This window comes from Rhododendron vialii, chromosome 4a, assembly GCF_030253575.1.
Source record: "Rhododendron vialii isolate Sample 1 chromosome 4a, ASM3025357v1".
Taxonomy (NCBI): Eukaryota; Viridiplantae; Streptophyta; class Magnoliopsida; order Ericales; family Ericaceae; genus Rhododendron; species Rhododendron vialii.
The window spans coordinates 38,062,236-38,086,939 of NC_080560.1; the positions used below are offsets into that span (position 1 = coordinate 38,062,236).

The 24,704-nt window shown below is 36.7% G+C and overlaps 1 long non-coding RNA gene across 1 annotated transcript; it reads right to left on the bottom strand.

Annotated features, from left to right (window-relative positions):
* Nucleotides 1–5,716: 5,716 nt before the first annotated feature.
* Nucleotides 5,717–15,670, bottom strand: LOC131324214 (uncharacterized). Its single transcript, XR_009199264.1, has 3 exons — nt 10,111–15,670; nt 9,671–10,020; nt 5,717–6,924 (listed from the first exon to the last, which is right to left on the bottom strand). It is a non-coding gene; the product is annotated as an uncharacterized LOC131324214 (long non-coding RNA).
* Nucleotides 15,671–24,704: the final 9,034 nt, after the last annotated feature.

Consider the following 24,704-nt stretch of genomic DNA (forward strand, 5'->3'; position numbering starts at 1 on the left):
ATTACCGAACCCTCTTTCTTCTCTAACCTCACATACCTAAAGTTTTTTCCTAAAAACCAAAACGAAGTCATTTTTCTAAAATTCGGGTTCTTTGGCCCGTGTTCTTTTTCTAAAATAAATACTTGAATTATTCTTTTGATATTCAAGAGGTGACCAGGCACATCCAAACTCTATGCTCAGTGGAGACTCTAAGTTTTTTTCTAAACCTCTTTTGTGGCCTGAACTATGGCCGGACCTGATTCTTCTTTACCCGGAGATATGTAGGCAGCTTGATGAAGGCTCGGTCCCTTTTTAAAATAAAACTCATTTCATTTTCTAAAAGTCAAACATTCTTCAAAAATATCCAAACCCTTTTTATAGAATACAAAACTCTTCATTTTTTCTTTCTTTTCAAGAACCAAGTCGCAATCCATAGGAATCGGATCATTTATTCAGGCTCTAATCCCTCTCACTCCTCCCCACAAAGGCGAACGAGACACGTTTCAGTCGAAGGTAAAATCCCGGGCATGACAAATGGAGAATGGAAGTCGTTTAAAAAATGGAGAAGGAAACAATAAGGCTCTGTGTTTTGGTTCAGAGATATATTAGGGTAAGAGAAGAATGACATATTGCGGTTTTAACCCTAGAAAAAGGGCCCATTCATGTCTAGGGTTAACGGAGTCTAACGATAGTTAGTAATTGGACCAAGTTGGAACAAAATGAAAACTACAGAGTGTAAATCGAGCCAATTCAAACTGCAGGGACCAAGTTTACACAAACACGAAACTACAATGACCATTTCAATTTTTTTCCCAACCATATATTTATATATTTGCCACGCACAGCCGAGCCCTTAACGAGCCTCTACAAACAAGTTAGGCTTTTGCGAGTCAAGCCGAGCTTTTGAGTATTGAGCTCAACTCACTTACTAAATGAGCCTAGAAACTCGACATCGAACTCGAGTTCAGCTCGATTACCGAATAAGTCACCACGAGCTACTCGCAAACAATTTGGTTCATCTGCAGCCTGCGCACGAGTTGAATAATTGAACGGCAGATTTGAATCACTTTAGGCTCAGTTTAATTTTGCAGCATAGTACTAGTATAATTCCTTCTTTAAAAATAAAATCTTGCAGTATATTCATACATTTGTTAGAATTGATGGCGGAGCTAATTTATGCGTACATCAACTAATTACACTTGGCAACCATACAAATTCTAGTGCTCCTGCAAGTTATTTTTACCTTAAATGTGGAAGTCGAATCGGTGAACTCAAATGTCTAATTTGGTAAATAAGAGAAGGCGATTGAGATAAGAAATTACTACTCCGATAACATGGTTGGGTGGTCACCCTTGTGTTTGTTACGGAGTAAGTTAGTGATATAAACCTTAAAAAGTTAGGTCAAGTGGTTGTTAGAAAAACGATAAGTTCTCTTTCATAATGTTATAGGTTCCTTTCACCAGCCAAATATTCCATATTTTAGGGCCATAGGGAATTATGTCTGATCGTTATCTTCAGAACTCCAAAATTAATCGATGTGCTCGTAAACTGACCCGAATATCCAGATTATAATAAGAAATGTTAAAAAAGCATACATCTAAAACATACTTTTTTTAATGTTCTCGTACATAACATGGACTGCACTTGTAGCAGGCATAAAGGATGGTTCACATGCTTCTCCAACCACCCACTGCACGTTGGAAATCAGATTGTAAATGATAGGTATTATTGGAAAAAAAATCCAGTGTCGAGCGGGTACAATGTGGTGTCCATTCGTGCATCCAAGCCGTTCATTGTGCATTTGAACGGCTCAGATTTGGAGAGAGAAAAATGAGAGAGAAAGTGTTGGGGGGAGAGGAGAGAGAAGGTTTCAATCCGAGCCGTCCAAAAATATATCGAACGGCTGAGATGCGCCGAATGAATGCCACGTGGGATATACCTGCTTGGCACTGAAAAATCCCTCGTATTATTGTCTCCTAAGAACATGTACACTAGAAGGGGAAAAAAAGGGGGGAGGAAAATTACTTTCTCTTGGACTGAAAATCAACTTTCAGGGTCCAGTTTTGACCACTACCATGCCCACAACAAATAATCAGAATCATTTATTTTGAAGAACTCATCGAGTTATTATTCACGTAAAAAAATTAGCTTAATTGAACATCGGTAAATAAATAATCAAAACAGATTTGAACAAGAAAAACATAAATTTTTCATTAATGATTGAAACAAATTTGTACAAAAAAAGTGAGATAAAAAAAAACAAGGGAAAAAAACCGAAATGATCATTGTAATTTAGTGTTTGTGCCAACATAGTCCTTACAGTTTGAATTGATTCGATTTACACTCTGTAGTTTCCATTTTGTTTCAACTTGATCCAATTACTAACTGTCGTTAGCCTCCGTTAACTCCCAACACAAATGGGTCCCTTCTCTAGTGAAAATTACTGAACTCTTTCTTCTCTAACCTCGCAGACCTAAAACCTTTTCCTAAAAAGTAAAATGGAGTCAATTTTTTCTAAAAATCGGGTTCTTTGGCCAGTGTTCTTTTTTCTAAAATACTTGAATTATTCTTCCGATATTCAAGAGGTGACAAGGCACACCTAAACTCTATACCCGGTGGAGACTCTAAGTTTTTTTCTAAACCTCTTTTATGGCCCAAACTATGGCCAGACTTGATTCTCCTTTACCCGGAGATATGTAGGCAACTTGATGAAAGTTTGATTCTTTTTAAAATAAAACCCACTTCATTTTCTAAAATTTTAACATTTTTCAAAAATATCCAAACCCCTTTTATAGAATATAAAACTCCTCATTTTTTCTTTTTTTTCAAGAATCACGTCGCAATCCATAAGAATCAGATAACTTATTCTGGCCATAATCCCTCTCACTCCTTCCCCCCGAAGGTGAACGAGACACGTTTCGGTCGAAGGTAAAATCCCGGGTGCGACAAATAGAGAATGAAAGCCGTGAAAAAAATGGAGAATAGAACAATGAGGCTCTGTGTTTTGGTTTAGAGGTATATCAGGGTAAGAGGAGAATGACAAATTATGGTTTTAACCCTAGAAAAAGGGCCCATTCATGTCTGGGGTTAACAAAGTCTAACGGCAGTTAGTAATTAGACCAAGTTGGAACAAAATGAAAACTACAGAATGTAAATCGAGCCAATTCAAACTGCAGGGACCAAATTGACACAAATACTAAACTATAAGGACCGTTTCGGTTTTTTTCCCAAAAGACAATTCAAAACTTAAATGAGCTGTACAAGCGATCATTATCGTGGACTTGGGTCAAAAAGTGAAACCCAAACTGGACCAATAAAATTGAAGAGGAGCTGTCCCCCTCTTTTTGTGGCCTATGGATAATAAAGAAAGCAACGAACGCAAAATGAAATATATAAATAAAGTGGCCACATCTACCTAATAAAACATAAAGATACAGGGACCGCACAAATACAAATTGAAAGAAGAAGGGTTGAGATTCATTTGATACTCTCCAATTCTTCTAAGAAAATACTCACATTCTTACAAATATATTACAAAAATGTTATTAAAGAATAGATAATGCCGTAGACATAGATAAACACTAGTAAATATATACACACAGAAATCACTCCGTGGGAGAAAATACTGAAGATATAAGGTATAAAAGGCCTCAATTCCCAATTGAACCCAAGAATTCCAGTCATAGGGCACCCAATGTGGTCCATGTTTCTTACACTTTTGCCCTTGTTTTTTCTGGCAACTTCTACCACGTGAAAGAGATGAAAGCAAAAATCATTTGTACCCCAAAATGTGTTACAGGTATGTTATGCCGGACTTAAGATCAAATAATTTTTCAATAGGATCATCCACTACTCTATATCACCGCTCTCAATCATCACTATTAAGAGTGATTGAAAAAAATACTAGCTTTTTATTTTCTCAAAAACTAGGAATTATTCGGTTTCGAAATGTCCTTCGTTTGTTGTTAAATCCTTCTCTTAATATCAATTATAGCTTATAATTTGTGATAATCTTTTGACTGGGATTGGTTTTCTGTTTTCCATTTTGGCAAACTTCAATCACATGAAAGAAATGGAAGCAAATCAGTACCCCTGAAAATGGGTTTTAATGGAAAATTTATTTTTGTGGTCCTTGGGCACTACCATGCATGTGATGCCCCAAGACCACTGAACAATTCCTCGTTTTAGTCTGTTATTATTCTAAATCTCAATAATTGCTCTCACAAAAATTTTGTAATTTAGAGTTTTGTCAAAAGGCAAATCAAAAGCTTGCACATGATGTGACTTGGGATAGGTATATACTTCGATTGAGACTCTTATCGTGATCTCTTCGGGGGAGGGGACCATGTTGAAACTTTTTTCGATTGTAGGCCATGAGAGTACTGCCCAGAAAAGACAACTTCTCAACTTCTTGTCCTTTATTTTGTACACATTGCATCTATTCACCACATGTTGCCATGCTATTATTTGTGTTGGTGGAACACGAGTGATTTAAAAAGTATATATTTTGAGGGGATAGGTTTTTTATAAGGCTGCACAACAAATTCAGTAAATCGTGAAATCGGTCCGTATCAAACCAATCCGTACTTTTTAAATTTTGTCCGTAAATTAATAGTTTGAACACAGATTCAAAAATTAAAAAACCATGAGATACGGATTAGGATTGGATTTTCATTTGAAAATCATGGATTATCCGAACCGGACCATGAGATATTCAAAAAAATAAAAAATATATATGTAATATATAGTAAATAATTATAATTTTACACCTATTTTTATAAATCATTTGTAACTATTTGATAATATGGTACTATATTAATATAAACTGTCAAAACTAAAGGGGATAAAGTGCAATTTTCATAGTGGGGGAAAGCAAAAGCCGTAGACTCACAGTTGTTTGCTGGAACTGTTGTTGTGTAATACATGTCTATGGCTGGAATTTTCTGTGCTTTTTTTTCTTTTGAATGAAGTAGTTTACTGGAACACATGCTAGTTGACTGGGAAGTGTGAACGATTGAATTACACGGGAAAAAAAATTGAATCCGGTTACGAACTGAATTGAGTTAGTGATTAGAATCATGTACTTGGTTGTTTGATGCAATCCGTGGACAAAATCGGGACTGAACCGTGACTCACGATTCGGATTAGAACCGAACCGTGAGACTTTTGGTCCGGACACGAATTTCACATTAAAAAAACCGTGACTCACGATTCGGATTGTAACCAAATCATGAGACTTTTGATCCGGACACGGATTTCACTTTCAAAAAACCGTGACTCGCGAATTTAGATTGGATTCATAAAATCTGACCCGATCCGGACCGTTTGCAGCACTAGTTTTTTGCTAGTTGTCCGGATGGTTCTTTGGTTGGGCGCTTCTCAAGTTCTTGCTATTGCTAAGGCCCCATCCAAACCTTACTATTAAATGGGTCCTCTCCCGTAACTATGATGTTTATTTGTAATTTTATGTTCTAAACGTTGTCATGCACACCTAGCAGGGAGATACAAAGCTCATTATGCACACCAAAATTGGAATCGAACAGTTACCGAATTATTAGTACTTTGTAGCCAAATCTTCCGCCAGATCTTTTTCTAATTTTTTTTTCGTGGGAAAATTCCAAAGTGGCGCTGTTGTTGACCTAGCTCATTTGCTAATCAAGCAAGTACTAACTTCCAGTTACAGGATCTAGACTGGTTATTGTTGCAAATAGTAGCCCAAAGGCCCCAAACCCATCGCAAATCATAGGCTTTATTCTGTTGTCCTGTCTCTATTGTCTCTGTTAATTGTATCGTTATTTTATCTGCGAAGTTCATTACTTTTCTTCTTCACAGGAAAAAAGAGATCATCATACTGCATAAAAGCAAAAGATACAACCAAGTTTTAAACTTAAGAAATACATGCCAAACAAACGAAACAGACGGACATTACATCGGCCCTTTAAAGAATCTGAAGAAATCTAGCAAGGAGCTATTGGCAGATCATTGTGCACTGAGCATCTCAAGTTGAACACTTCTGGATTAGCAACCTTGGCAGAATTCAGCACCAAAACTGGAGTCACGAGGCAACAACAATTACTTCGCTTTCATAAACCACCATGAAATTTGTCAATGATGAAAAATTAAAGGTGAATTGCAAAAAAAAAAAAAAAAACTGGCTATGCACATGCAACTTGTGAGTCCAAACTCAGGAGCAAAAAATGATTACGTGGCATCCATACTCAAGCGTAACAGAAACCAAGTAAACCACACATATATGTCGACAAACAGTTTTTTGTTAGAGCACGGGACTCAAAATTTCTCTTCGCTTTTTTGCCTGCCTTACAACCAACTACCGATTAGAGACTGCTTGCCCTAGTGGGCCTAGTCGCCATTTAATCACACATGCCACTCCATAGAAATTGAATTGATAACGGACTTGAGACTTGAGAGTCAAACTGTGGAGTAACTTGATGAATGCCATGTCATGTATTAGTCAATAAAAATCTTTCCAATGACAAAGGATGGGACTCACCTTTCCTTTTCTGCACTCTTAACAGATTCTTCTGAATTCATCTTTTCAGCGTTTGACAAACTGAAGGACCCCTAATATCAAACCTCTGACCACATAGAATTCATGGTTTTATGGTATTTGTACTTTGTCACCTCTTTCTGCCCATCATAACAGTTGTTAGTCAACTGTGAGATATTGATTTGTCTTCCAAAGAGTACTGGCATGATAAACATTCACCTCAAATAAAACAACTTAATTACGGACCTTTGCATAACAGTTACCAGTTAAAGTAGATCCCAAAAGAAATGCACCAAACTGTTAGTCAACAGTGAGGTATTCATGACCTTGTTTTGTCTTTCATGGAGTACAAACTTTATCAACATTATTTCACGGAAAACAACTTAGTTACAGTCAATTAAAGACCCTTGAAGTTAGCAGTTGAAGTAGAACTGACCCTGCAGATCAAAAAAAAAGAACTGCAGTAAATAACGACGAAATAGAATTTCTGCCACAGCATGTTACTGCAGAGGGACAATTCTCGCTATAAAAAATGTAAACGGTTTTGTACCGCAGAACAAGGTTAAAGATTTCCAAGTTCTAATGGCAATGAATCAAAATAGCAGAGTCGATACAAAATGTTAGATGTTCTCTTTATTCTTAAGCTTTATTCATGCACTGGACAAGAAAGTTTTTGCTCATGCTACAAGCTATTTAATTTAAGGAAGCCCCTAATGCCACGAGTATTCAATGCTCTGCTGTGTAGAATTACTCAATTGTCCTCTTTTGGTCGAAAGCGGTAACTTATGGAACTTGTTTCCCAAACTGCCCTTAATTCTAAATTTGACTCTTCAACTACCCAACCCATCCCCTGATAGCTTCCTTCTAATTTGAGTGGACAACAGTAAACGTCAAAATCATTCACCCTACTAGTAGAATCCCTATCTTGTTTGTTAGTGAGCAAAGTCAAAATTTTAACTGAAAAAAACAAAATGAAAACTGCGCTTTTCTCAGCACACTCCAAATTTTAGTACAGTACTATTTTTTTTCCTCTCAAAATCATTCATACTGGTGAGTGAGAAATTTTTTGGTGCCGGGTGGGTATATCCCATGTGGTACCCATTCGTCACATTCGGGTAGTCCAATACACTTATGAAATATTCGGATTGAAACCTTCTCTCTCCTCTCACCCCAACAGTTGAGGGTTCATGATTATGTGAGCTATTTTTGACTCCATTAATCACCCACAAGCCATCATCTTGTCTCTTACAACAGAATTCAAAAGGACAATTTATGAGACGAGTTGCTGTTTTTCTTTGCCAATTCTCTAAGGGAACATGCTCTACATATTCCGGTAACAACCACCCCGATCACAACTGATGGTAAGATATCTATCTTATCTGGAGTTTTTGATAGATATTGCATATCCTTACATAAAGAAAAACTCTCGAAGAGTATTGAAAAGTTCTTCCCGAGATTCAAATTTCCAACCAAATTGCTCAAGCATATCCTTTTGTTTGTTTTCTTGATTTTGCATGTCAATTTCCGTGTTCATCAATCTGATCACTAGAACTTCCATGGAGGCATTCAATTGATTGTTCACGGTCCATGGTTCAATTGGAAAACAAGTTCCATAAGTTACCGCTTTTGACCAAAAGAGGACAATTGAGTAATTCTACACAACAGAGCATTTAATGCTCGTGGCATTAGATAAATTGCTCGTGGCATTAGGGGCTTCCTAATTTAATCCTCCTCCTTTCTCTGGGATTGCGACTGGTTGTATACTAAATAAGACATTAAGCGTGATAGAGGCGGAGTACTTGTGGCACTCAATGCCACAACCTACACTACATACTACTACGTTTGGGATACTTCTAAATTCTTAACCAATTCTCTGTTGGAACCACCACCCAAAGCTACTGTGCTGTCCAAGATACTTGTTGGTTTCCTTAATCCAAATACATAGCAGGCAATATTGCAGTGACATTGCAGCCATTCAGAAAAGAAAAAAATATCGTAGTGACGCAATGTCAGATGACCACCCATATGACCAGACGAATCACCTTCATTCCTAAAAACTTTCTCAAAATTTGCCGCAAGCCATTAATCTACAAGTAATCATTCACTGATGGTAGCTTTAATCATGCAGATTGTAACCTCAATTAGAGAAGATTTGGCAATTAATTCCATTATAAACCTAATGTAACAACTGTCAAGAACTCATTTCACTTACAAGTGATCTCAACTTTTGTAGGGGGCCAAATTTCCCTCAGTTCATAAGGTCCAAAATGGGTACTGTCATACAGTATCTCGGAAGGACCATAAGATATTATCTTTGTTCATATTTAAGTTTCGGGACTTTCATTTATTAACTTGCCAAAGCCACACCATTACAGCCGAACGATTTCAACAAGTAAAGTATTATCCCACAAGTATTGCCGAACATTTGTCTTAAGTACGCTCGGGGGTTCTTTCTATCACTCGGCAGTTCTTATCATCGCTCGGCAGTTCTTAGTATCGTTCGGCAATTCTTAGTATCGCTCGGCAGTTTTTAGTATCGTTCGGCAGCTCTTTGTATACATCTTTATCGTTCGGTAAAATATACGATCGCTTGCTATTGCTCGGAACGTACTGCTATTGCTCGGTATGTGGACGCGGTAAGTTGTGATCTTCTAGAAGTTTCTATAAGCTTCCTTTGCACTTTTTACATAGTTTACTCCCTAAGTTTCCTTACTTTCCATTTATAGTAACTTTCTATTAATAGCCTTTACTTGGTCATTAAGTTTCACTTACTTTTTCTCTATATAAGCAAAAGTTTCACTCACTTTTGCTCTTCCCCTCAACTCACACTCAACACTCCTCTCCTATATAAATGGCTTATATTCTTTGCCTTTTTTTCCTATTTATCTTCCCCGGGTATAACTAGCTCGTCGGAGTCTCTACCCGGAGGAACCCCCCTCCGGTTTGCAGGTACAATGTACTGTTCCGACGATGGGGTTCAAAAAGGAGCTATGCTACGGGTCAAATCATAGGAGAACGTCGAGGTCAGATTTTCATGCCCCCACAACTTTCCTTATAGCTTAGCAGGATCTTATAAGCGTTCCTACCAAATTTATAATTCCTTCACTTAGCTTAAAAAACTAGATATACCATCAGCTTAAAGCTTAAACCACATGTTAAAAGGGTACTCATTCTTTCTATTACCTTAACTGATGGTAGCGGAATGTCAGCTGCAAGTTGGGCCACTGCACCAACTCCACCCAGCCTGCTAATACTCAGAACCTGTTAACTAGGTGAAAAAATACGATAGAATTGCAAAAATAAAAAAAGAAAAATAATGGTACACGGTATAACGACAACGTGATGGAAACAGGAGCAGACTAGAAGTGAGTACACAATCCATGCTTACACAACCCCACTCTTAAAACTGGATAAGGCCCATGAGAAAGGTTACTGATCAAGCATGGCTAAATGGGTCCATCTCAGTACGCTGAGCTATAAATGATAATTAGATTAACCACTGGAGAACAGCTAGTAATTTCGTAGAAGGACAGCTGAAATCAGTGACAACAACAAATTCAACATAGTAACATTAACCAGAGAACATCAAGTAACTTCGTAGAAGGACAGCTTAAATCACTTACAACAACAATTCCTCGAGATAGTTAACCGTTTGAGCACAGAACAGCCAGATTTGGCCATGGAAAGAGGCCGATTCTGTCGGCTATGTGTTGACTTCAGGGTATGAGGTTCCAGTTTTTTATGTTCTGGAATTCACCAACAAAAGAGAACTGATTTAACACAAGGAAATAATCTGTACATTCTTCAGATTCATGAACTAGTGGGACAAACAAGTTTTTACAAGATAGGAGCTACCTAATCAACCCTCCTCCTTTCTCCGGGCTTGGGACCGGCTGTGTACTAATCAAGTGGTTAAGCATGACACAGGCGGAGTTAAAAACTTGTTTGTGGCTTTGAACCACAACCTACAAGCCTAAGCGACATTTCTAAATTCTGACCCTGATTTTCTATTGCCACTACAATCCCAAGATAATTGGATCAAGATTACTCTATTGTTTCAACTCTATAGCCCCAAAGACCCAATATAATCATATCAATAAAACACCAAGTACATCTTCCTTTAACACGCTATTGCCACAAATGCGGAGACTCATTTCAGTTGCTCAATCCTATGCTCAAATCTCCTTATCAGCTGTCCTATGATGCTTTGTTCAAACGTGACTTTTTCTCTATAGAGATATCACAGATTTCTGAGATCCCTGCTTCCAGTGCCAACTTGTTACTTGTGTTGAAATTTTCCGAGCTTATACATAACATATCAACAAAAAAATGGAATCAGTGCCTCCAGAAGGGTTGACTTAAAAAATGTTCCCATAAGCCCTGAATTGAACTGAAAATACCAAAATATCATTTTGCCGTTTATACATGCCAATGCCAGTTAGTAAACTCAGTTTTGGAAATAAAGGGAAGTTACGTTCAACCCATAATTGGATGTGCAAAATAGTCATTTGACTTAACTCTGTGTGAAGTAGATGTATAGTATATCTTGCCAAAATGGCTGCTCAACGTTGAACTCATGACATAAACTTGGTAAGTCCTACCCCAATAAAAAAACTGGAGGCCTGAATTTTTGGGTTCAGTCTAGCAATTACTTCACGTCCAGATTGCGAAAAAAGCAAGGCACCAGAATTTTAGCTGCTTGAATGAGAAAAAAAAAGGTTTTTAGGCCTGGAATCTCATTCATGCTTGAAAACAGTTTTAGCAATTACTATACGATCATGAACTTGAGCACCTTGCATGCCAAAAAAAACCAATCAGAATAACCAAGCATTCGCTATAATGTAGCAATAAAAATCAAGAATTGATTGAGATTTCTGATATCACTCACATGCCTGATATAGAGTGATCAATCAAGTCCAGGACACATAGACACTTTCAGTATAGTGAACACGTGCACACCCTGTCTGTGGAAGTGAACTGACTTCAGCACTTAGATGAATCGTAGGTTGTGACCAAGACATCATTCCTCGATTTGATCGTCAATTAGACTTGTACAAGAAGTCAAACCAAGGTAATCCCCGCAATACATTTTTTACCCCATACTTAGCATCGCAATAATTTTTTTTTTCCATTGTCTTGCAGATGGCAGTTTCAACACTCATGAGCATTATTGGCATTCCATCATGTTCACCTCAGAGGCTTCACTCTTTCCCAACAGGTAGCCTTTTCCTTCGCAACTTATTCCCTAGATGTAATTCTAATGTCGCATAGACGGCTTTCACTCTTTGGGAAGGCAGCCATATCCGATCCCGCCCACAATGAGAATGTTGCAACGTTCGCTCAGAGGCAGGTCTTTCCATCGCAATATTGCTGCTAGTCTATCAAGGGAGACCAATTACATAGGATTTAGCAGGTTGTAAGCACCTAATTGGTCTTCGAGGGCAAACTACCCGTGGGTCAATCAAGCACTGGTCACGTTGGGATCAAAACGAGGAATTCCATCACGCGGTCACAAAAGTAGACTCATAAATCGATGATGACCGTCAGTGTGCGCGTGGAAAAACAAGGGGTGTTACGCTCAAAACACTGAGGCATCAATGTAACCAGAACTACATGAACAAACTAGTCTCAAAGCACAGTTTAAGATCACAGTCTCAACCAACTAAGATTATCACGCTTGATGCACGAATGCTTGATTCACAAATAGCCAATTGGGTAAAGAAAGCATGCAAAATCTTCAAATGTTCATGGATTTTTTGAAAACATTCATCCAAACAGAAAGCAAAAATTGAAAGAGGTAGTGAATTGCCTCTTTTGGATGTATGTTAACAACTCACACGGAATCTAAACGTTGTTAATTGCTAGCCTGAACCTGATTCCTACGGGCCTCAATCCAGGTGGGAAAAAAATAGAGTAGAACATACAACTTTGATATCACAGTGCCAAAGTTCATAGCAAATCATATAGATGTGGAAAAAGATGTTTCTGTGACAACATTTTAAGTACTGGAAAGATTATTTTTGTATTGAACTCATCAGTATTTTTAAGTGACTGGAAATACACAAAAATAACAAGCTTGTAAGCTGTTGCCCCACACACACAAAAAAAACGCATGAAGAATAGAGGCTTTCGAAAACATTTTTGTCAACCAACCCTTCTGGAAGTTAGAGCATCAAGGTTATAAGAACCGATGGGGATATATTTGGCCATCCAAAATATCCTTTTAAGGATCCATCAAAATTCATAGCTGCCTTACTCAACCAAAAAACTGCATTCAACGCCATTGCAGACCACATGATATCTAGGTTCCTAAACCAACAGGTCTACAATGCAGCGGATACATGGACCTGATGCCAAACTTCAAATATATGTACTACTTCTTCCTCAAACAAATCTCTCCATCTATTTCAGTCACATTATGACTGCCAATCAATATGAAACTCACAAGTTCCTCATACTGGTCATAGAACCATGCACTTGTTCAACAATCCCTAAGCACCAAAAGAAAGTTCTATGCCTGTGGTTAAATGGTAAAGTAACTACCCAAAGACATCTTACAGCTAATAGGGGATGCTACCTATGCACAAAAGGCCAAGGACAAAAAAGCCATACACCTCACACAAAAATTGAAGACAAGAAAACCCCTGTACTTCACTCTAAACTCCAAAAACATTATCATATCAAGAAACCGGTCGAGGGTAGGATTGCACTCCCTCAACTCCCAACTATGCAAACTGGAAAGGAAAAGATTCCTAAGTCTAAACATAGGCATCTCAACCCTTATCAAAATCACTATTCCTCTCTCGCCAAATTAGCCACACCAAGCAAAACATGATCAAAATCCTAACCTTCCATCTTTGTCAGCCCACTCTATCCCCGAACCATTCTCGCCCAAATCAAACATAAGTCGATACCTCAACCAAGACCTTGTAAAAGGATGTCACATCCGCCTCCAATTGAAATATAAAAGGATGAGCATCCCTCAACCTCTCGTCACCACACCTAACATGCTTCCAAAATTTCACTTTTAACCCGGTCCCTACCTTCATTCTAGTATACCTAAGAGAACTCTCCCCGACCTTTTGTAATACCCTTCCAAAGCCCCACCCATATGGCACATGAACCACCTAGAAGAACAAGCCCCACCAAAGGAAATCACTCTACAGATTTTCTAACTTTTTGCACTAATATTGGGATAGTAAAGATACATAAAGTACACAGGGAAGCTAGAAAAGTGCTCCAAATAAGAGTCATCCTTGCCTCTTTCAACATACTGCCTCTTCAATCCCATAAGAGGCATCTGAAAACTTGAATCCCAAACCACATTAGACTTCAACCCAACAAAATGTTAAAGAAGATGAAGGGGAGAACTGACCTTAGACATAAGACCACTGCTAACAAATCTATACCAGCCACCTCTCCCACAGGAATAATCTCAGACTTTCCTACATATTAACCTTGAGACCAGACACTACCTCAAAACACACCAAAATCCCTCAAAGATAACCCAATTGAGTTGTCCGCACCACAAAAATCAATAGAATTGCTTGCATGCAGCAAATGAGAAAAAACAACCCCAACCCCATTAAAACTGCCTATCTTACAACACTACAGAAAGCCCCATCACACAGCCATTTGAATCATCCTACTCAAAACTTCCATAAGGATGATGAAAAAGCAGACATCAAAATGGAGAATAATCTAACTCAAGAGATGCAAAAACCAAAGCGCACCAAATCACGTCCTTTCCAAAACATATAACAAAAAAGCCAAGTTAAAATAATCACAAGCACCCATCCCCCTCCGCCTCCCCAAGTTCCCTAGGATAGAGTAGATTAGGTTTAACGAATGACAAAAAAAAAACATAATCATAATCATAAGCTTTTTCAATATCCAATGTGCACACAAGCCCCCTACGTATTCGCCATCCACCTCTCCCATAGGAATAACCTCAGTCTTTTCCACATTAACTTTAAGATCAAACACTACTTCAGCAACACATCAAAATCCCTCTAAGATAACCCAATTGAGTTGCGTTTGTGCCAAAAAAAAATAATAATAATAGAATCGTCTCCATACAGCAAATGCGAAACAATAACCTCAGCCTCAATAGAACTGCCTACCCTGAAACATTCGAAAAAGCCTCATTTCACAGCCATTGGAATCATCCTACTCAAGGCTTCCATAACCAAGAACCATGCACCGAGACAAATAATCTAATTGCAGAATTACAATCTATCCAGTTGAACCACTGCCCCCCAAAACCCCTTTTCACGTATTCACCACGTCAGCCCCCCATGTATCCAATATCCAATTTGCACGCATACCCCCCATGTATTTGCCATCCACCTCTCCCATAGGAATAAACTTTTCCACATTAATTTTAAGATCAAACACTACTTCAGCAACACATCAAAATCCCTCTAAGATAACCCAGTTGAGTTGCGTTTGTGCCCAAAAAAAACAATAGAATCATCTCCATACAGCAAATGCGAAACAATAACCTCAGCCTCAATAGAACTGCCTACCCTGAAACATTTGAGAAAGCCTCATTTCACAACCATTGGAATCATCCTACTCAAGGCTTCCATAACCAAGAACCATGCACCGAGACCAATAATCTAATTGCAGAATTACAAAATCTATCCAGTTGAACCACTGCCCACCAAAACCCTTCTCCCCAAAAACGTATAACAAAGAATCTCAGTTAACATGATCATAAGCTTTTTCAATTATCCCATTTGCACACCACCCCCACCCACTTGCCACCACAAGCTTATATACTAGTACTTGAAATTCAACTTCTTCTTTCCAAAAAAGATGGGCCACAGTACTTTGAAAGAGTTGCATAAGCCAAAACCATCATACCGATGCACAATATTAACAGCCTCTAACGAATCTACACCATCCACCTTTCCCATAGAAATAACCTCAGACTTCCCCAAATGAACCTTGAGACGGCCACTGCCTCAGAAACACATCAAAATGCCCCTAAGATAATCAAATCAAATTGAGTTGTGTCTGTGCCACAAAAAACAATAGCATCGTAAGCATACACCGAATGAGAAACAACCACCTCGGCCTACCCTGAACCATTCTAAAAAGTCCCATTACTAACATGAATATCAGCTCTTTCAATCATCCTTCACAAGACTTCCATAACCAACAACCCTACACCAAGACGAATAAGAACCATTCTAAAAAGTCCCATTACTAACATGAATATCAGCTCTTTCAATCATCCTTCTCAAGACTTCCATAACCAACAACCCCACACCAAGACTATTATAACCCACCATGTTTCTTCGAGATATCTAATGGAAAGACAAATTAAATCAATCATAAGACTGAGAAACCCCGGTAGCATGCATGCACAATTATGACTCATAAATAACCTATTTTTTTATTTTTTATTTTTTTATTTTTTATTCACAAAAAAAAAAACTAATACCATCAACCAATCTTAATACCAAAGGCCAACTAAAATAAAAAACAAAAAACTAGATTATAATTCTTTTTAATAACTAAATTATAATACTTAAAAGACCCAAAACGAGTAATAATTACCAATAAATCGTCGTGCTCATCGGTCTGTCGCTCGCCGCCGCAAGGTCGATTCTGGTGGTATTGTTCTTCTTTCTGCGGTTAATGCAGCAGAAAGACCCCATGGCCTCCATGGCCTGAACCAACATAGAATCCAACATCGACTGAAATTTGGAATCCGCCGCCATACTCTCTCTGAACTCTGAGTGTTGTGCCGCTATATTAGCCTCTCTGAATTCTGGGTGTTGTGCCGCTATATTTCTCTCTCTCAACTCTGAGCGTGCCGCCATATTTCTGTGTCTAACTCTGAGTGTTGTGTGTGGGTGGGCTTAGAAGGTATGTGTGGAGTTGAGATTCTTGAGAAAGCAGACGGAATATATATCGCAACCTAAGTCGGCAACCTAAGTCGGCAACCTAAAGGCCCGTTTGGACGAGGGAAAAAGAATTAAGGGTATTAGTTAATAGGGAATAAGCTAGCAGGAGATATTAGTTAATAAGAGATGATCCATATTGATGTGATGTTTATGGAGAGGGATTAAATAGTATGTTAGTTGGATGAGGTATCAAAGAAGGGGGATGAAATAATACTTTGTTTGAATGGAGAATTAATAGGGATGGAGGATTAATAGGGGTATAAAGAAAGGTGGATGATATAAAAAGCTGTCAAATGACCTTTTTGTCCTTGTGCAGTCTCTAAATTAATTATGTATTACGTTTTATATGTAATTGCAAATTTAATTATTCTTTCACAATTTATGCTGTAATATTTATTTCTACTAACAAATTAACGAATTTAGTATTATTATTATTTTATAAAAAAAATTAAGTGTTCCAAATTTCAATTCGTTTGAACCGGTGGAATATTTTAGTTTTCTGATCATTTTATCCTAGATGGTCATAATTAAATTTTGACTCTAGGACTCTCGTTGATTAGCCTTAAGAAAGTCGTAGAATCAAATATCTCTTAAGGCTAATCAACGAGAGTTATAGAGTCAAAATTAAATTATGACCATTTAGAATAAAATAATCAGAAAACTAAAATCTTTCCACCGGTTTAAATGGATTAAAATTTGGAACACTTAATTTTTCAACCTCTTTAGACAGTTTATATATTAAAAAAGATGGCTAAAAAATTATGTGTTCCAAATTTCAATCCGTTTGAATCAGTGGAAATATTTTAGTTTTCTGATCATTTTATCCTAAATGGTCATAATTAAATTTTGACGCTAGAGCTCTCGTTGATTAACCCTAAGAAAGCAGTAAATCAAATATCTCTTAAGGCTAATCAACTATAGCCGAAAGTCAAAATAAAAATATGACCATTTAGAATAAAATGATCAGAAAACAAAAATCTTTCCACCGGTTCAAACGAATTAAAATTTGGAACACTTAATTTTTCAACCTCTTTAGACAATTTATATAGTAAATAAAGAGTCTTAAGATAAGTTTGAATGAAAAGTATGATTTTAGATAGAATGGAGAGTAGAAGTTGATTGAATGGTGAATGGGAAAAGGGGACAATAAGGGGTATTTTCGTCCACAAATCATCCCTCCAAACCCGGATTATTTTTGGGCACCCCAAGAGGAGCCCAAATTTAATATCGAGCAATCCCTAGACCTGGCCAAAATGATGAGGGGGTCAAAGATAAGAGGAGAACTAATTTCGGATGCCAAATGGGGGGAAAAGGGCTGGGCCCCTCTCCATTTACCCCCTCTTATTGTTTCCTCCCTCTTTTCACTCCATCCAAGCAGGGCCTAATAGTGTGGCCTCATTTTGACGCTGAAACATTATTCAATGCCCTAGGGTACCACGCTTAGCCTCCTCTCAATTGTAGATTTTAGTGAGGCTCGAGATTATATGCGAAGATCCCACAACAATGTACGGTAGAAAGAGGCCGGAGACAGCGCCATGGCACCATGTGGTGCCTAGGAACACGGAATAATGTCTCATTTAGGAAAGTCGTTCCAACTCATTTCCACAATTGATTTTTATTTTATTTTCTAGATTCTAGGTTAATAGGTACTAAGGGTGATTTTGAATTGAAAAGTTGGGAGTGATTATTTTTGTTCAAATCTTTTTTGCATTAATTAGTTTTGTGACTTATTGATTCGTCACGGTGAGAAAAATCGAAAAAGTATAAAATTGATCGAAACTCGTAATTTAAAAAAAAAAACAAAAAATAGCACACTCCCAACTTTACAAGAAACTACTAGTTTCGATCAAATTTTTTTCCTCTTGTCAAGACGAATCAATAAGTCACAAATATTTGATGCAATAGTTATAAATGCGAAAAAAATTAAATAAAGATAAAAAAAAAGTCACTCTAAACTTTTAAATCGAAACTCACGCTAACTTCTCAGACTAACTCTAAGCCCGTTTACTTGGCGGGACTAATGGTGAAACCTACATTCCTACCAGATGCATCCATAGAATTATAATTATCACATTAATCATATCACATCTCTTAACCCCGTTTCGTTAAGGTTCTTATTTTCTAAATACTTATTTTTCGTTTTATGAGACATATCATTCTCTCACAATACATTACCTTTAATTCAAAAAATAAATGCTCGTTTAAAAGAAGTAATTATTTAGTTAATTCAAAAAATAAATGCTCGTTAAGGTTCTCTCTCATAATTACAGACTTGCTTTGTTTGGTTAACAGTTTAGTTTAGTTTAGTTTTAGTAGTAAGTGGAGAGAGAAATTAGATAATGATTGAAGAGAGGATTAATGATTGGAGAGAGATGAAGAAGTAATAATTGGATAAATAGGGTAATAATTTAAGAGAGAAATATGGTAATGATTAAAAAATAAAACCAAAACAAAACAAAAATGGGAAACAAACACAGCCAGTATAATGTTTATTTGTAATTTTATGTTCTAAATGTCGCCATGCACACCTAGCTGGGAGATATAAAGCTCATTATGCACACCAAATTTGGAATCGACAAGTTAGCAAATTTGTACTTCGTTGTGGGAGATATAAAGCTCATTATGCACGCCAAATTTGGAATTGACGAGTTAGCGAATTTGTACTTCGTTGTGGGAGATATAAAGCTCATTATGCACACCAAAATTGGAATAGACAAGTTAGCGAATTTGTACTTCGTTGCAAAATCTTTTGCAGGAGCTTTTTCCATTTTTATTTCTTTTGATGGAAAATGTCCATAGTAGCGCCATTGTTGTTGAGCTAGCTCATTTGCTAGTCAAGCTACTAACTTCCAGTTACGGGATATAGACTGGTTTTTGTTGCAAATAGTAGCCCAAACCTATCGCAAATAGTAGCACTAGGGGGAAGGAGCAGTAGATGCACACGTCTCATGTTCTCCATAATCCTAGGCTCTATTCTGTTTGTCCTCTCTATTGTCTCCGTCAATTGTTTCGTTATTTTATCCACGAAGTTCTTTCCTTTTCTTCACAAGGAAAAAAGAGAGAACATCATACTGCATAAAAGCAAATTAAAGATACACCCAAGTTTTAAACTTAAGAAATACATGCCAAACGAACCAAATAGACGGGCATTACATCGGCATTTTAAAGAATCTGAAGAAATCTAGCAAGGAGCTATTGGCAGATCATTGTGTACTGAGCACCTCAAGTTGAAGAACACTTCTGAATGAGCAACCTTAGCAAAGTGCAACACCAAAACTGGAGTCATGAGGCAACAACAATTACTTCACGTTCATTTATAAACCACCATGAAATTCGTCAGTGATGAAAAATTAAAGGTGAATAAAAAAAACAAAAAAAAACTGGCTATGCACATGTGACTTGTGAGTCCGAACTCAAGAACGAAAAATGATACATGGCCGCCATACTCAAGTGTAACAGAAACCAAGTAAACCGCACATATATGTCGAGAAATAGTTTTTTGTTAGAGAATGGGACTCAAAATTTCTCTTCGCTTTTTTGCTTGCCTTACATACCAACTATCGATTATAGATTGCATGCCCTAAGCCCCGTTTAATTGCACATGCCACTCCATAGAAATTGAATTGAGAACGGACTCGAGACTTGACAGTCAAACTGTGGAGTAATTTGATGCATGCCATGTCATGTGTTCGTCAATAAAAATCTTTGTGATGACATGGGACTCAGTACCCTTTCCTTTTCCGCAGTACTCTTGACAGATTCTTCTGAATTTATCCTTTTAGCGTTCGACAAACTGAAGACCCCTACTACCAACCCTCTCTGACCACATCGAATTCATGGTTTATGATATTTGTACTTCATCACCACTTTTTGTTCATCACAACAGTTTGTTAGTCAACTGTGGAGATATTGATTTGTCTTCCAAAGAGTAGTACTGGCATATATGTTAAACATTCACCTCAAATAAAACAACTTAATTACTGACCTTTGCGTAACAGTTACCAGTTAAAGCAGATCCCACAAGTCCAATTCCATATTTTGCTCCATTCCACCGGCCTCTTGGCTTGTGTTTGTGCCTTCTCTCGGATGGCAAGCCACAAGTTGCAAAATGAACAAGCTTATGCCAAAATGCAGTATCCTTTCATCATATTACCAATAAAGGAAGTCGAGAGTTTAGAAGACAATAAAGAAAGTCAAAAGTCACTGGAAGTCAATAGAGGAAGGTCAAAGATCAGTACTAGAAGCACTTCAAGCTCAGAGTGTTATATATAGCGAGTGAAGTGCAAACCAAACCGTGTTCTTAACCGGTCAATATTATCCTTTCAAAAAAAAACCGGTTGATATTATCCACTCTCTCAAAGCTTCTTCGGTCAAAAAAAAAAAAAAACTTCACAAAGGTTGAAGAAAAACCATTTATAACTCGTAACAAACAACATTGTCCGAAAAGAATAACTTTTTCCAAAATACTCACCGAGTATGTCATAAAATGCCCCGTGGAATCATATATGGACTTATGTGGGTGCCATGCGTTGACGCATCACCATACAAGTACAAAATATAGCAACAACAAAAAAAAAATCAAAAAACTCTCCAGATATATTTTCAAAAATACATGCCCGAAAACATTAGTATAACATTTCGGAGTACAAATAGTAGAAATAAACAATTAACCATCGCAGGAAAAAAGGTTGATTTCAGGTTACAAAGAAAAATGTTGATTTCAGGTTACAAAAGTCACAACGTCAAAATTTTGGGTTTATTACTCCGAAATAATTAAGTTAAACATTGCCCTAAATTATGTTTGAACCAAGGTAGGACACATCAAGCAATTTAGGGTTCTTAACTCCGAAAATAGGGAGGCGGGGGGCTGTTGCCCCAGGGGGGCAGCAACGTGCTGCTGTCCCGGGTTTCCAGGCCCACTCCGGTTTCGCTCCTATGATCGGAAACGTTTACTTTGTAGAATTCGTCGAGTAGAATAAGTATGCAAAAAATCAGCTTAATTGGATATCATTAAGTACCTGATCGAAACCTTTTTTCTTAAAAAGAATGGATCCAAAACACTGGATCAAATCTACTGTAACCCATGGACCGAGAGTTATATGGGCTCCGATCAGGCACTTAATGATATCCAATTAAGCTGATTTTTTGCATAGTTGTTTTATTCGACGAGCTCTACAAAGTGAACGTTTCCGATCATCGAAGCAAGATCGGAGTGGGCCCGAAAACCCGAGGCAGCAGCACCCCCGCCTCCCGAAAAATAGTGACGATTTTAAGGACTGTGCGTCGGTTACAACTGGGCCAAAAAAAATTTAAAACCATAGGGCTTACCTCTTTGTGACAACACCTTTGTTCTCCACTACCATAGTATTTCCAATCAAATTTGCTTCTATTTACCTTGGTGTATCGTAAATTGCTAGAAAACTTTTAGATGGGTCAAGGTTTTTAAACGAAGAAGAGGAACCATCCATTGATTGGTTGTCCTTGCTTTTTCATTGAGAGAGAGAAGAATTAAAATGAGAGTGTTTATAGTGTAAGATATGGTGAATAGTAGAGAAGGAAGGAGGGGGAAGAAGTGTCATAGGTTAAGGGAAGGGAGGAAGATGATGGATTGTATGCGTAGGACTAGTTGGCAGAAATTTTTTAAAGTGTATTAAAAAATAAGTATTTATTTGTAATTTTTAAAAATTTAAAAATAATGAACTTATCGAAATATATATATTTTGCAATATAGATCTTATTTAATAGATTTCGATGAGATCTTTTGAACAGTACAAAAAAAATTGTCATAAATATATTATTTTTAAGTTAAAAAATTACAAATAAGTATAGTACTACTTATTTTTTAAGAACCTTGGTAAAACACCAAGTGTGTGAATTGTATGTACATAAATTTACGAGGGCAATACAATCATTACATATTACTAAGTTATATTTTGGTCTTAATGATCACATTTTTAAGCGATTGTACAGAGTTTGTAGATAGAACCGCCCTATTTAAATTGAGTTGGATTGAATTCGTGGTTGGACGGGTTTTTTCCTCTCGCATGGAATTATCTGCTCAAAGGGCAAAAGGGTGGACAAAATTCAAGATCCCAATACATGATTCTTTAAAATGTCTGCTGATTTTGTCACTCCATTTTTCTGTTAACGCCACTCTCCTACAAGTATATTTTTGGGGAGAGTAGCGTTAACAAAAAAAAGGAATTGTAAAATCATTTCCCTTTAAAATAGACCTTTGCTTCCACACTTAATTTTCTCTTTGTGCTCGTACTCTTGTGTTGTCTTGCACTTAACTTAAATTTAATTTAAATCTAAAAATTTTGTCCTTATTTGACATTTTTCCGCATTTGTTAGTTTTACGTCAAATTTTTGTGGGTTATTAATTCATCTCGACGAGAGGAATTGGAAAATTAATTTTTTTTACTTTTACCCAAGTATTTTAAATAACAACTTTTTAGTGCGAAATGAAATTTTGAGCTTAAAAGTGGTTATTTCTCAAAATACTTGGGTAAAAGTGCCAAAATTTTACTTTTCCGATTTTTGTCGTCGAGACGAATCAATAACCCATAAAAGTTTGACGCAAAACTAATAAATGTGAAAAAAATTCAAATAAGGACAAAACTTTCAGATTTAAGTTAAGTTAAGTGCAAGAGAACACATAAGTACCTACACTCATACTACCTCCGTCCCAAAATGTTTGTCCGGTCGGCAAAATGAGAACGTAAAAATAATTCAAATTTCGCAAGAAAAAGTTAAAACCATTTCAACAATTTACTAGATCTCGACGAGTTCTTTTAATTTATGAAAAAATTTAATTTTTTTTAAAAAGAAATGTATTATCTTTTAGTACTCGTTTTTTTTTTAATCAACAAAAAATGAAATTTTATTAAAAACGGAGAAAGAGGAAAAGGATCTAACAAAAAATTAGATGATACATCTCGAGAGCAAAGCCCAAGCCACCCAAAGGTCAACTGGTTCCTAAAAGTAAAACATTGCAGCTCAACCCAAACACCCAAATATAAACACTAGGTACTCGTTTTGCTGACAAACATTTTAGAACGCAATAATAAATTTTAAATAGGGGAAAAAACTTAAATAGTTCACGTAGTTAAGTATTTGTGTCAATTTGGGCTCTGTAGTTGTAATTGGCTCGATTTACACTATGTACTTTTCATTTTGTTTCAATTTGGTACAATTACTAACTCCCGTTAGTCCGCCGTTAGTCCTTTAAACAACAAAATCATATGGCCCCCTTTTTTGGGGTTAAAATAGACTCGTTCGGCTAAATAAGCCAACTGGCTTATTTTTCTATCCTTATTGAATTTTTTTTCGTATTTGTTAGTTTTTGGTCAATTTTTTTGGGGTTATTGCATCGTCATGATGAGAGGAATCTAAAAAGTAAAAAATTATGATCGAAATTCAATTTTTTTAAATAAAGACGAAAAAATTGGCTTATTGGCTTATTTTTGTCTTTATTCAAAAAAATTAGGTTTCGATCGTAATTTTTTACTTTTTAGATTCCTCTTGTTATGACGATGCAATAATTTCCAAAAAAAATGACGAAAAACTAAAAAATATGAAAAAAATTTGAATAAGGACAAAAAAATAAGCCAGTTGGCTTATTTAGCTGAATAGGGCTACTCATTCCCTCTTGCCCTAATATACCTCTGAACCAAAACACAGTTCATTCTTCCATTCTCCATTGATAAGGAGGCACTTAGGAAGAAATTTGGTTATAATTTTCTACAAAAAGTTGCCATCGAATTCAGCATTTTCATGATCAGCCATGAGGCATCATAACCACTGATATTGTCTATATGTTCAACTTGTGGACAAATACTGAGATGGCTTATTTTTCTGCATAGTACTGAAAATGCATATAGAACCATGTCCAAAAGTCACAACATGATATAGATCCAAAAGTCACAATATAATAAATAACCATGTCCAAAAGTCAAAATATTATATAAACTCAGTTCTAAATTTACCATGTCATAACCTAATACATAGACATAACAAATCACTCGACTAAGTTACAATAAACCTAACTTAACAGCCCAAGTGGTTACAAAAAATAGTGCTCTGTCATTCCATTCATTTTCCTACACTTGGCCCATGCATTGATTCTTGACTAGGAATGTTGAAAAATAAACCTAAGCCAATTTTTTTTGTCTTTATTCAAAAAAAATTGAATTTCGATAATAATTTTTTATTTTTAAAATTTTTCTCGTCATGATGATGCAATAACCCTCAAAAAATTGACGAAAAACTAATAAATACGAAAAAAAATTTGAATAAGA